The sequence below is a fragment of the Cyprinus carpio genome, unplaced genomic scaffold (assembly GCF_018340385.1).
Source record: "Cyprinus carpio isolate SPL01 unplaced genomic scaffold, ASM1834038v1 S000000001, whole genome shotgun sequence".
Lineage (NCBI taxonomy): Eukaryota > Metazoa > Chordata > Actinopteri > Cypriniformes > Cyprinidae > Cyprinus > Cyprinus carpio.
In genome coordinates, this window is record NW_024872754.1 from 813,142 (window position 1) to 826,984 (window position 13,843).

General features: G+C 34.4%; 1 long non-coding RNA gene across 1 annotated transcript; it reads right to left on the reverse strand.

Annotated features, from left to right (window-relative positions):
* Positions 1 to 4,626: 4,626 nt before the first annotated feature.
* On the reverse strand, positions 4,627 to 5,704 carry LOC122142561. The gene is made up of 3 exons (XR_006158679.1): positions 5,656 to 5,704; positions 5,490 to 5,511; positions 4,627 to 5,370 (listed from the first exon to the last, which is right to left on the reverse strand). It is a non-coding gene; the product is annotated as an uncharacterized LOC122142561 (long non-coding RNA).
* Between the last annotated feature and the right edge of the window lie 8,139 nt (positions 5,705 to 13,843).

A 13,843-nucleotide genomic window follows, 5' to 3' on the forward strand; every position in this document is an offset into this window, starting at 1 on the left:
ATCTCTAACATGGTTACTTCAAATGAAACAATAAATCAACATCTAAACCTTAGTTAATTCTCAATAAGATCTTCTGTAGACGTCTGGTTATTAATAAGTGGAGCTGGTGATGCTGTTTGTTAACAGCAGCTGTTCATCACTAAAGCTCAATCAGCACTTAATTAATCACTTGATTACATAATTGCAAAGTTTTAAAACTTACATGGTTTAAGTAAAGGCAATCTGTTTACTCAAACGGTTTGAGTTACTGTGACTTGTCAGGTTTTACAGTGTATAATAAGTGTTACTTTCTGAAAGAGAGGAAGGTAAAATCCTCCGAGTATTAATACTGTACTACTGGAGTCTCATCTAGTGTTAAAGATGAACATGAGGTTGTGATAGAAATCCATGCAGGCAGATCAACTCTTTCAAAAATTAAAAGAAAATGCCACCATTTTTCCATATTCCATTATGTTCTTCCTTCAACATAGACGAGTTGATATGTACCTCTCCCGTCGTGCAGGGATCCTAAGGAATGAATGGTGCTAAGCTAAACGCTATCATAGTGGCGCTACATCAATTAAGAGCATGCACTGAGATGGGAGAGGTACATATCAACTCATCAAAGTTGAGGGAAGAACATAGTGGAATATGGAAAAACGGTGGTGTTTGACCACTATATTTATACAGAAAAGAATACAAAAGTTATTACTGCGTATATTAGTGCTACTAATAATGTTCACCACTTGAAGGAAACAAAAAAATAATACATTACAAAGTCTTACTATTATTCCTACTTTAAAATTACAATTTAATATGTTTTCAAAGTGTAAGTGTCATTTCTTTTTCAGCGTCTGATATCACATTATCACTTGATATTTCATTAATACATGTGTGTATAATACAAGCAGTATTATAATATTATTAGTGATCTTGTGTCCAAACTAGTTCACCATTTAAAGAATCCAGCGATTATGTGTGAATAATCATCTTTAAACATACAGATAATTTTATTATTTTATTTAGAAAAACAAGAGCATTTATATAGACTCAACTTTTTTACAACTTTAAAGCACTTTTTCACACTGAGTGATGCAAAGTTAAAGAAAGGCACATATTTCTCTTTTACCATGAAACAAAAGCTCTTTATATACACAGATACTTCACAACACCTGAGCAGCTTACTAAAAACACAGAAACATTTGTGTTGGTGAAATTAAACATCCATGTCCAGCTCTTACTGATTTATGAAATGGTAATGTTGATCAGGGATCAAATCGATCCACCATCGAATACATCTGTGCTGTTTAATTGCTTTTGAGATGATGTGTTTTCCTCCATGTATAAAAGACATCTCACAGTTATATTCTTCATCTGTAAATGTTAATGGAGTATTGTAATGGGTTAATAAAATGTTAGCTAATACAGTAGCCGAGTAAAAATACTAAGCTCAAATGAGTTAATGAGTTGTGTTTCTTATAGCAGTTAAAATGTAGTCCTTCTCTTTATTTATTGTCATTTTTAATTTAGTGATTGTAATGCTTTAAAGAGCAATGATAGATTGTAATGTTCTCATCTTCTGCTCTCTGTTCTAACTGTAAAAGGCACAGCTGTCACAGAACCAGAGAGAAAGGCTGTGTGGCTGTATTACACTGTAAACCCCGACAAGTCATGCAACTCAAACCTGCCTTGACTTAAACCATGTAAGTGTTAGAACTTTGCAGTTAATTGTGTGATTAATTAAGTGCTGATTGAGCATTAGTGATGAACAGCTGCTGTTAACAAACAGAATTATCGAAGAAAAAAGAGAAAGGAACTACAACTGACTTCAGACACAGCCTTAGATAAAATAAACTGAAATAAAATACATTAAATCTCTCAAGATCTGATTAAACAACCCCACAAACAGCATCACCAGCTCCACTTATTAATAACCAGACTGACTTTATTTCTGTCAGACGTCTACAGAAGATCTGATTGAGAATTAACTAAGGTTTAGATGTTGATTTATTGTTTCATTTGAAGTAACCATGTTAGAGATCAGTGTTTGCTTTAGTTGGGCTCTTGACCCTTGACTTTTGTCTTAGTTTCTTCTCTGGCTGTTGTAACCATGTGTTCTTGAAATATATTTGTTGTAACTCAAATATAACAGAGAAGATATAATCAGGTCTTGTTTGTTATATATCTGATTGAATAGACGTTGTGCAATTAGTTGGAATAATTAGTAAAAGTGATTCTCTGATAATCAGTTGAAACCCTTTTCCGAACAGTTTTTGCACAAGAAGTTTTCATTTATAGTGTTAATCAGACTTACACAGACATCAATAATCAGATTTAGGAAAGTTATATTTAGTTTTATTAACTGATTATCACATACCTACAGGCTCCCAGAATCATTTTTACTATGGTGAATCATTTTCATCATCTGTGAATCATACAGAATCATTTTTACTATTATTATTTTCCTGGTGGAATGACCTGCCCAACTCAATCCCAGCAGCTGAGTCCTTAGCCATCTTCAAGAATCGGCTTAAAACACATCTCTTCCATCTTTATTTGACCCTCTAACGCTAGCACTCACTATTCTAATTCTATTTTTAAAAAAAATTCTAACTACCTTTCTAATCTTTTTGTATTCTAACTATTTTCTTTTCATTTATTATACAATTATATATAAAAAAATACCTTTAACACTAGCTTGCTCTACATTTACAGATACATTTACTCTTGGAATGTCTTCTGGTTCTAGGTGTGAATGGGGGAATAGTTCATTGGATAAAGAATTTTTTAACAAATCAACCACAGCAAGTTTGTGCTCGGGGGTTCAAATCAGATTTTATATCTTTAAACACGGGGGCACCCCAAGGATGCGTCCTGTCACCTCTTTTATTTTCTGTTTATACAAGTGGTATTAGAGCGCAGCATGAGAATTACAAACTATATAAATATGCAGATGATATGGCACTTGTGGCACTTTTATGGAAAGACTGTGTACATTTTGAGTACGAGGAGCAGGTTTTGAAACTAGAAAAATGGTGTGAAGAAAGTTCTTTATTGATAAATGTAAGTAAAACAAAAGAGTTGATTTTAAATCATTCAGAGCCTCTAACAGAAATAATGTTATGTGATCAAACTGTTGAAATTGTGAAGACTTTTAAGTATTTAGGAATCATGATAGACTGTATATTGAACTTCTCTGATAATGTGGCTCTTATTTGTAAGAAAGCAAATCAAAGGCTATTCTTGCTAAGGAAACTAAAAGAATTTTGTGTGAGCAAAGCTGTGTTGCAAAGAGTTTATACAGGTTTAATTGAGAGTGTTTTAGGGTATAATATAACTGTGTGGTTCGGATGAGTTACTTCTGCGAATAAAGTTAAATTAGACAGAATTATAAGAGTAGCTGGGAAAATTATAGGATTAAAGCAAAAGTCAGTCGCTCAGTTATACCAAATTGCTGTTCAGAGAAAAGCTTTGATTATAATGAGAGACACAACACACCCCTTGAATCAAGTTTTTGAATTATTACCATCACGTCATCATTACAGAACACCAAAAGCAATTAAAGCAATATATAAACAAACCTTTGTACCAAATGCAATAAGTCTTTTGAATAAGAGGTAGGAAATGTATATTTTAATTTTGTCATTGTGGATGTTGTGTATGGTTAGATGTATTTATTGGGTGTTTTGTATTGTTAATTGTTTTGTGATTGTATGGCGAGACCAAAGATCAATTTTCAGCTTAGGCTGAACAATAAAGTACTACTACTACTACTACTACTACTACTACTATTCTTTTTCTATTCTATCTGTTTTCTTTTTATTTATTATATTATTTAAAAGCCGTTGCTACGTATACTGCGTTTAAGCTAACTGAGACTTGTTATAGCACTTATATATCATTGCTCTTTTGTTGTTTTTGATTATTTCCATTGTCCTCATTTGTAAGTCAAAGCGTCTGCTAAATGACTACATGTAATGTAATGTAAATGTAAATGTACTATAATCAATACAACATCCATTTAACCAGAGATTATACTTTGAATGAAATCAGCCCACTAATTAATGATTGTCATCATAAATATACTACAACCAACTACTGATCGCATGTTCTCTGGGCTTTTGTGTTATAATATACAGTATATATGTTCCAGGAACACATGGCTACAACAACCATAGAAAAAACTAAGACAGAAGTCAAGGGTCAAGAGCCCAACTAAAGCAGACACTGATCTCTAACATGGTTACTTCAAATGAAACAATAAATCAACATCTAAACCTTAGTTAATTCTCAATCAGATCTTCTGTAGACGTCTGACAGAAATAAAGTCAGTCTGGTTATTAATAAGTGGAGCTGGTGATTCTGTTTGTGGGGTTGTTTAATCAGATCTTGAGAGATTTAATGTATTTTATTTCAGTTTATTTTATCTAAGGATGTGTCTGAAGTCAGTTGTAGTTCTTGTGTTTCTCTTTTCTTCAGTAATTCTGTTTGTTAACAGCAGCTGTTCATCACTAATTCACAATTATCAATCAGTTAAGCACTTAATTACTTAATTGCAATGTATATCTTCTTTCAGTGAACTCAACTGAATTAAGTTCAGAGTACTCATAACTGTTAAGTTTTAAAACTTGAATGGTTTAAGGTAATCGGTTTCCTCAAACAGTTTGAGTTAACATAATTTGTTGGGGTTTACAGTAATATGTGAGAGAGCCAGTGGTCATATCATTGTGTTTTATTGGTCAGTGTTAGAGGAGCTCAGCTTAGTCTGACAGTTAGTCTGCTCCGGACCAGGCTAGTTTCCCAGAATAAGTTCCCACAGTGAATGAGCTTGATCTATGTTAAATTAGATTGATGCAACCAAATCATTTGGCAATGAGTCAGACTAACTGAAATAAGCCTGGCTTATTTAGTAAACTTGAAACTTGAAGTTAGAAGACACTTAAGTTAATTTATGATCTGCTGTCTGTATGAACCAGAGAAATAAAAGCAATCATATTGCATCCATTGCATCATATTGTGTTGAATCAAATCGAATTGAATTGAAATCAGATCACATCGTAACAGGGGTGTATCGCATTGCATCACATCGCTAGCTGCTTCATGTGTATCTTCAGTGTATCGTATCATTGGCTGTGCATCGAGATGCGTATCGCATCAGTTATGAGATGCACATCTCTACTAAATACTGAAAAACCTCTAGCACTCGCTGTTCTGCTGCTGGTAATGTGTTTTGTTTCTTAGTTTATTGCTGGTTTACTGCTTAACTGGCTTTCAATACAAATAGGATAGTAAATAATGTTACGGTGGTGTTTCAGTGTCAGTCTTTTCCTGGGACGCTCCATCAGCAGCAGCCTCAGTCTGATTAACAGATGAGTATTTCATAACATCAGTCTGTAAACAAATAAAAGAACACAGAGAGTAAGAGAATGAACAGGATCGATGATTTAGTTACACAGAGACAAAAACTGAAGACTGGAGATGTGTTTTTGAGGAATTTTGGGTTAAATTACCTTATTATTTTGCTTCACTGTGCTGCTTGTTAAACAATAATGAAAAACTCAGTTACATACAAAGATGACTTTGGCAAATTAGAATGAAAATACATATTTTCACATAACGCACAAACAAAAAATCTATTATTTCCATCTTGTTCAATCAGCTGTATGTAATACTCACTTTCCCTTTGCTTACGGTAGTAAATGATAGCAGCAGCAACAGCCACGAGTAGAATCGGTAATGTAGGTTTAACTGATGTTTCTGCAGGAATAGATAGAAGAGGAACTGGATCCTGATAGAGCTTCATGTTTTCACTGAGATTTCTGGAATAACTACAGCAGCCGAAGTCCAACCTGAACCTGGAACCATACAGTTTCAGATTAACTGAGATTTCTGGAATATCTACAGCAGCACATACTCCTGCTACAGCAGCCAAAAACTGACCTGAACCTGGAACCATACAGTTCCAGTTTTACTGATGTATCTAACTGAGCTGTGCAGATTTCTGCTTTGTTCATCAGTTGTGTACTACAGATTTAGCTGGTAAATAATGGTATTAGAAGAACAGGAACTAAAACAACATCACTGCTTACAGGAAAACTTCTTGCATTGTGCAGGTTAATAAGATTATTTAAAATATTACTTAAAACAGTCAGAGGTGGGAAGTCCAGGGGCCCAAGAGTAAAAGTCCTGCCATATTTTTGCTCCATCCATGAACTCAGCAGCTGATTTCACCAGAGGAGGAACCAAGTCATTCCTTCCAAGACACAAACGAGTCTTGAGTCAAATCCCAAGTCCTCAAAGATTTAAAGTTGATGAGATAATTATGTGTCTAATTAAATGATGATTGTGCATTAGTGATGAACACATGCTGTTAACAATCAACATCACTGAAGAAAAGAGAAACACAAGAACTACAACTGACTTTAAACACAGCCTTGGATGAAATCAACTGAAAAAAAAACCCTTTTTCACCATATTTGTAGTCAGTATTTGCTTCAGTTGAGCTAGTAGGTAACTTACGCTTATGATGACTGTATGATCTTGATTAAAGTTTCTTGATTGTTCTTTAAAAAAAGAGAGAAATCTCGTTACGCAAATGCCACCATAATGCTTCAATATTAAGAAAAAAAAAAAAAATTAAAAATAGGCATGTAGCCTGAACATTTATCATATGATCCTCAACAGTGGTGAAAATCATTATTCATACTGCAGTGCATTATGGGAGTTTTTCATGTATTGCAACATGAAGCATTTTGTTGATTGTCACCATTGTAGAGATTCATATGCTGGCTCTTGATATCTGTGTGTGTGTCTAAAAGCACTGGAGTTCAAATTTTTTTGTGCATTACACAGATTTAAAATTAATTTCCTGTAAACATTATAGCAGTATTTTTTTTGCATGCTGTAGTTTCATTGGGATGATTATTCAAAACCTGAACATATGGGGAAAAATGGAAGACAAAAGAAACATCATTTTGGATATAATCAAACCAGCTCATTGTAACTGTATGTTCACTGTATATCACTGATCCCTCTTCTCCATGATACCACATACAGAGCTACAGAGAGAGATCTAGCACAACAAGTCAAGGGTCAAGAGCACAACTAAATCAAACACTGATCTCCATGATGGTGGCATCATTTTAACCAATAAAACATCAACATCTGATCCTCTGTAATTTTCAAATAACAGCAGGTGTTCACAATCATCATTTAATTAGTCACCTAATTATCTCATTAACTTTAACTCTTTGAGGACTTGGGATTTAACTTGAGACTCGTTTGTGACTTGAAAGGAATGACTTGGTTCCTCCTCTGGTGAAATCAGCTGCTGAGTTCATGAGTGGAACAAAAATATGGCAGGACTTTTACTCTTTGGCCCCTGGACTTCCCACCTCTGGTTTGCAATGGAGGACACTCACCAGTGACAGAAACACTGAAACTCCTCATCCTTCTAACACTGAAGCTGCTGCTGCTGCTGTTGATCTGTAGATAATAAAGTCCAGAGTCTGTGGTTCTGGTGTTTGTGATGGTCAGAGATCCAGTCTGATTCTCCAGCTGCAGTCTGTCTCTGAATCGCTCTTCAGCATCTGTGCAGGTCTTACTGGGATGTGAATTCATTGCAGCGATGCAGATAGCATTAAATAGCCATGTCATCGCGTCATTTGTGTTTTTTATTAGACCAGGATGTAAAGTGACAGATTCTCCCTCCATCACTGACTTCACATCATCTTGTTTGGCAGGAGGAGCATCTGAAACACAGACCAACTTCTGCTGGAGGATCTTTTGATGAAAATAATAATCAACTCCACAACATGTGCAGATATGAAAACAATTGCAAACTTAAGATCACTTTGAGAGGTGTAAAGTCCAGGGGCCAAAGAGTAAAAGTCCTGCCATATGTTTATTCCACCCATGAACTCAGCAGATGATTTCACCAGAGGAGGAACCAAGTCATTCCTTCCAAGACACAAACTAGTCTCAAGTTAAATCCCAAGTCCTCAAAGAGTTAAAGTTAATGAGATAATTAAGTGACTAATTAAATGAAGATTGAGCATTAGTGGTGAACACCTGCTGTTAACAATCAACATCACTGAAGAAAAGAGAAACACAAGAACTACATCTGACTCCAGGCACAGCCTTGGATGAAATCAACTGGAAGGGGGGGGGGGACTTTGCCACTTTAATTGTTGTTTGTGTTCAGTGTTTTTTGGCTCTTGAGCCTTTTAAGAATTCAGAAATATTTCCTTCTAAGCAATTGCAATATTATTTCATAGCAAACATTTATACAATGCTGAAACAAACCTTGAAGTAGCAGATTAAATTATACTTTTCATGAGTGAATGTTCCTGGTTTAAATATTTTTAGTTTACTAACAACACTTGTTTATTAAAGAAAAGAAAAAACTCATTAAACAAATGCCACAATAATGCTTCAATGTTGAGAAAAGAAAGCTGTTTAGGATAAGGCTTTTAGACATGAACACTTATCATATGATCCTCAACAGTGGTGAAAATCATTATTCATACTGCATTGCATGATGGGAGTTTTTATCATGGTGTTACCCAGCATGCATTGCAGCATGAAGCATTTTGTTGATTGTCAGCATTGTTGTGATCTATATGCTGGTTCTTGATGTCTGTGTGTCTAACAAGTGCTGGAGCTCAAATTTCTATATGTCTTACACAGATTTAAAATTAATTAACAAAATATTAATGCAGTATCTTGTTTGCATGTTGTAGTTTCACAGGACTGATTAATCAAAACCTAAAAATACAAAGAAAACAGATGTTACTTTAAATATAATCAAACCAGCTCATGATGACTATACAATCACTATAGCACTGATCTCACTACTTCACAACATTACATGCAATGCTACAGAGAGAGCGCTCACACAAGAAGTCAAGGTTCAAGAGCACAACTAAAGCAAACACTGATCTCCATGATTGTGGCATAATGCTAACCAATAAAACATCAACATATGATGCTCTGTAATTCTCAATAACAGCAGGTGTTCATTACTAAAGTACAATCTTCATTTAATTAGTCATTCAATTATCTCATTAACTTTAACTCTTTGAGGACTTGGGATTTAACTTGAGACTAGTTTGTGTCTTGGAAGGAATGAATTGGTTCCTCCTCTGGTGAAATCAGCTGCTGAGTTCATGGGTGGAGCAAAATATGTCAGGACTTTTACTCTTTGGCCCCTGGACTACCCACCTCTGTGTTTACATTAGGAGTGTAACGGATCGCAAAATTCATGGTTCGGTTCGATACAATACAGCAAAAAGAAAAAATGCCAGAGAAATTTCTTTGATATTTTACGAATTCTTTGTTTATTAAACATTTTTTTTTTTTTTGCTCTGAACAATGATGGAGCTATACTTGACCCATCTTCTGGGGTGTCTTCTTAGCGGCATATAAAACAAAATTTTGGGATTTTGCGATCGCTGAATATATCGCAAAATCAAGGAAACTCCTCAATTTTCGCAAAAGATCACAAATTTTCGTAATTGCCACAAATTTTCCGCATAATTTTGGCTTAGAAGCGTTCCGTGACATCATCGCAAAGCGCATTCAGTCAAAGAAAGGCCTTGTGTTCTCATCAGGACCGATTTACAAGAGCTACATTGGATAAACGAACCGAAAGCGGAACGAATCCGTGTTACTAGTCCGGGCTGCGCAGACCGTTTATCTGCTCGAGCCGCAGCCGCGGGCTGAACTCGATCACGCAGCACCGTTATACACAGCGCTGGGAGATACAGTGTGAAGAAAGCAGTAGAATTCACCACAGAATCAATAACATCTCTGTGAAATCTTGTGAGAAGCATTCAAATTCAGCGAAGAATTCTGTTAAAGCTGATATCAGAACAAACGCCACTGATGTAGAAACCAGAAGAAACATTGTTCAATAAACACAAAATCTCCACCATTGACCATGGATTTAACAGTAAGACTACAGGAACAACTTGTGGCAGAAATGGTCTAATGTTTTCGAGTGATTTTAAATGCTTCACACAACTTTTCCCAGCACTTCAAAGCTTTAAGTATTACCGAATCTGAAAGTTATTTTTAATGTGATGATATTTGTTCATCCTTAATAGGTTTCCCCAATGTATACAACTAAAAGTTTTATAATGTAGGAAAGCAAACACTTATTTAAAAAAATAAATAAATAAATAAATAATGATATTAAATGACCACTAGTAGATGGCTGCAGAGAAGTACTTATAGGCCATTTCCATTCCCTAATATAGCCTATATATTTTTTGTATTCATTAAATTATATTTAGACATTATGAATGACAGTAATATAAGTACATTTTATCAGATGTAATATATTTATTACATCTGTAAGACGTCTGCTAAAGATCTGGGAATCATCTGCTATGTACTCTGATAAACGTCTCAGAAGCAGTTTTACATGCATTCTAATAAATGTCTATTTGACATCTGACAGGAAACATTTTAGAGACATACTGCAGATGATAAAGCACTCTTAAAAATACATCTTGCATATGTAAATGCAGACATCAAATAGACATCTCCGAGATGTACATGTGTGATTAGGGAGAGTGCTTTACTGTCAGGTACTGGAGACACCTTCTGTAGAACTTAATGGCACTAGTGCTGGTGTCGTCGAACGTTAGTCTGGAGCCCTACAGTGCTTCTCGAAGTCAGAAAAGTCATAACAGTGTTAGAAGAATGTTGTCTGTGGTATATTTTCACTGCAAAACAATAAGAAATGGCGCAAATATTATCGCAAATTTTGAGAAAAGCCGCAGCAAAATCATTCATTTTGATCGCAAAAATCACAAAAAAAAAATTGTGAAATCCTGGAGGGACTGATTTAAACGGTTGATTCATTCAGGAACGAAACACCATCATGTTGCTCAGAGATGCAAAACTGTGCTGTGGCTGTGTTTGGAATTGTTTTTGTTGGCGAAATCGAGCAAAAACAGGCAATATGGCGTCTAAAACGTAAGTCTCAATTAATTTCTTGCTTACTGAACTGTTGTAAAAATCATTTGTAATCATTCTGATTTTGGAAGAGAAAAAAAAAACTATACTCTTCTGTGATATTGATTAACTACACTGTAAAAAATGACCGTGAAATTTACAGAAAAACTATGTAAAATCCATACAGAAAAGTATTGTAAACCCCAAAACATATTTTTTTTGTTTAATTCACAGTGGAATTTTGTAAACTATTAAACATAATATTTTGTTATATATTTACAATAACAATATGTGATTGTAATCAAAATTATTTGTTAAAATTACAAATTATTGGTATCAAAAACAGAGAAATACTGTAATACTCATAACAAAACAATTTTGTTAATTTGACATGCAAATATTTGTAAAAACTAAAGTTTTAGTCTGTTGTTTTTAAAAATACAAATAAAGTATGTATGTCACTTTACAAGTTTATGCCGTAGGCTAATTTTAGCATGATTGATGAAACGATGCAAATTGAGGTAATACATTTTTTTCCACAAAAAAATAAAAATAATTGTGAACCTGAGAGGTTGCCCATCTATATATATAAAAATATGGCTACAATTATAATAATATTGTTTTTATAATTTAGGCTATTTGTTTGTAGCATATTGTACACTGTAAAAAATAAGTGTCATTTTAACTGTACAATTTTGTAAAAACGCTACAAAAAAAAGTGTTAATAGGTTAACAGTAAGTTCCTGTACTATATACAGGGAAAAACTGTAAAAGATCTAACCAGACATTTCATGTAATTTTACAGTAAAATGCTGTTAATTTTACAGTTTTTAGAAATAAAAAAAGAACAAATCAAATGTATAATTTACAGTCAAAAACTGTAAACTGATATTCCCATAATTCCCTGTGTGACGCTCCACATTTGAAAGTATTTTGTTTAAATAATCATGTTTTTTTTAATAGTTTTTTGTTATCAGTTGTACATTTGGGCTTTATGTTACATCTTCTGCTGTTTAATGAAAGTTTATTGAATTGTTTAAGTATCGTGTGTCACCATGATGGTGTTTTGTGTTTGCATGAATGACTTTGTGCACCTTCTATATATTAATATAAACTTCTGCTTGTGGCGAAGCTACTTGTGATGAACTTCGATTCTTCATGTGGCTTTCTCTTTTACCACCTGCATTATTATGGTGGTTGTCAGTATGTTAAAGGTACAAAACAGATTTTAATAGCAGTGTGCGTTGTTGAATTTACTGGTTTACATTAAAATTTTCTTGTTTGTAAATAACAGTTTTATACTGTAAAAATTTACAGTTTTTGGCCGTAATTGTGTTTACAGTTTTTCTGTATTTTTTACAAAAGTATTCTGGCAACCACAGCTGCCAAAATTATTTTGTAAAAACTACAGACTTTTTTTTACAGTGTACTGTAAAATTTACAGTTTTTGGCCGTAATTGTGTTTTACCGTTTTTCTGTATTTTTTACAAAAGTATTCTGGCAACCACAGCTGCCAAAATTATTTTGTAAAAACTACAGACTTTTTTTTACAGTGTATATGAAATCATGTACAAATACTGTATACATTTTCTGTCCCCATATCTTGAATTTTGTGATCATTCTAAATGTATTTTAATAGACTGAATCATGCAGTTAAAGAACTGTAAATGCGCACTCGTCTCACACTAATCTATCCTAACAGAATAACATGTTGTAATAGGATTAGTCCAACGAATCATTCGGTTTGTAATGTGTACTGAACCGAAAGCCTCGTACCGAACAGTTCAATACGAATATGTGTATCGTTACACCCCTAGTTTACATACTATATGTGTGTACTGTGTATATTTATTAAGTATATATAATACACACACGTATATATTTAAAAATATATATATTTGTATGTATTTGTATATATGTATATTCTTCTGTATCATCCGCGCCACAAGGATGGTTTCTACGTGTATTAAGCATTGATTTGAAAGAAAACAGCGCATCCTTGTGGCGCGGATGACTCAGAAGAGCATACACAGCATACAGTGATATGGAGGAGACTGCTGACAAAGGAATTGTTGAATAAAGTCATTATTTTTATTTTCCTCGCTTACAAAAAGTGTTCCTGTCGCTTCATATAACCCAGATTGCACGTCTGATGGCAGATGGAGTTTTCTGACCACGACTTTCATACTTTCCTGGACCTTAACACTGTTATTTATTTGGCAGTCTATGGGACAGTCTCAAGCCTCCCGGTTTTCATCCAAAATATCTTAAATTGTGTTCTGAAGACGAATGAAACTTTTACGGGTTTGGAACGACATGGGGGTAAGTGATTAATGACAAAATGTTCATGGTGGAGTATCCCTTTATTAACTTACCTTGAACAGTAATATTGAATATCTTTTCACGGCTGCTGCTGTGGATGTGTACTGTATAGAGTCCAGAGTGTGTGGTGTTGATGTTTGTGATGGTCAGAGATCCAGTCACATGATCCAGCTGCAGTCTGTCTCTGAATCTCTCAATACACTCAGCATCTGTGCACATCTCACTCTGATCTCCAGTGATTACAGCGATGTGATGGTCATTAAAATACCATCTGATTCTGCCTTGCTGGTTTGTTTTAACAGCAGTGTATAGAGAGACTGAATCTCCCTCCATCACTGACACACTGTCTGTTTCAACACCAGACGCTCCTGAAGAAGAAATTAATAAACCATTAGAAATCATGTCCGGGACAGTGGGACAAGTTTATACAACAGGAATGTGTTTCTACAGATCATAAAGAATGAGAGGAGAGATATATGTCTGGATTTATAATGTAAAACAGCAGAAGAACATCACTGATTTATATCATCAAACAAACATTACGTTTTTGCATATTTCATACAGCACGGATGATGTCCTT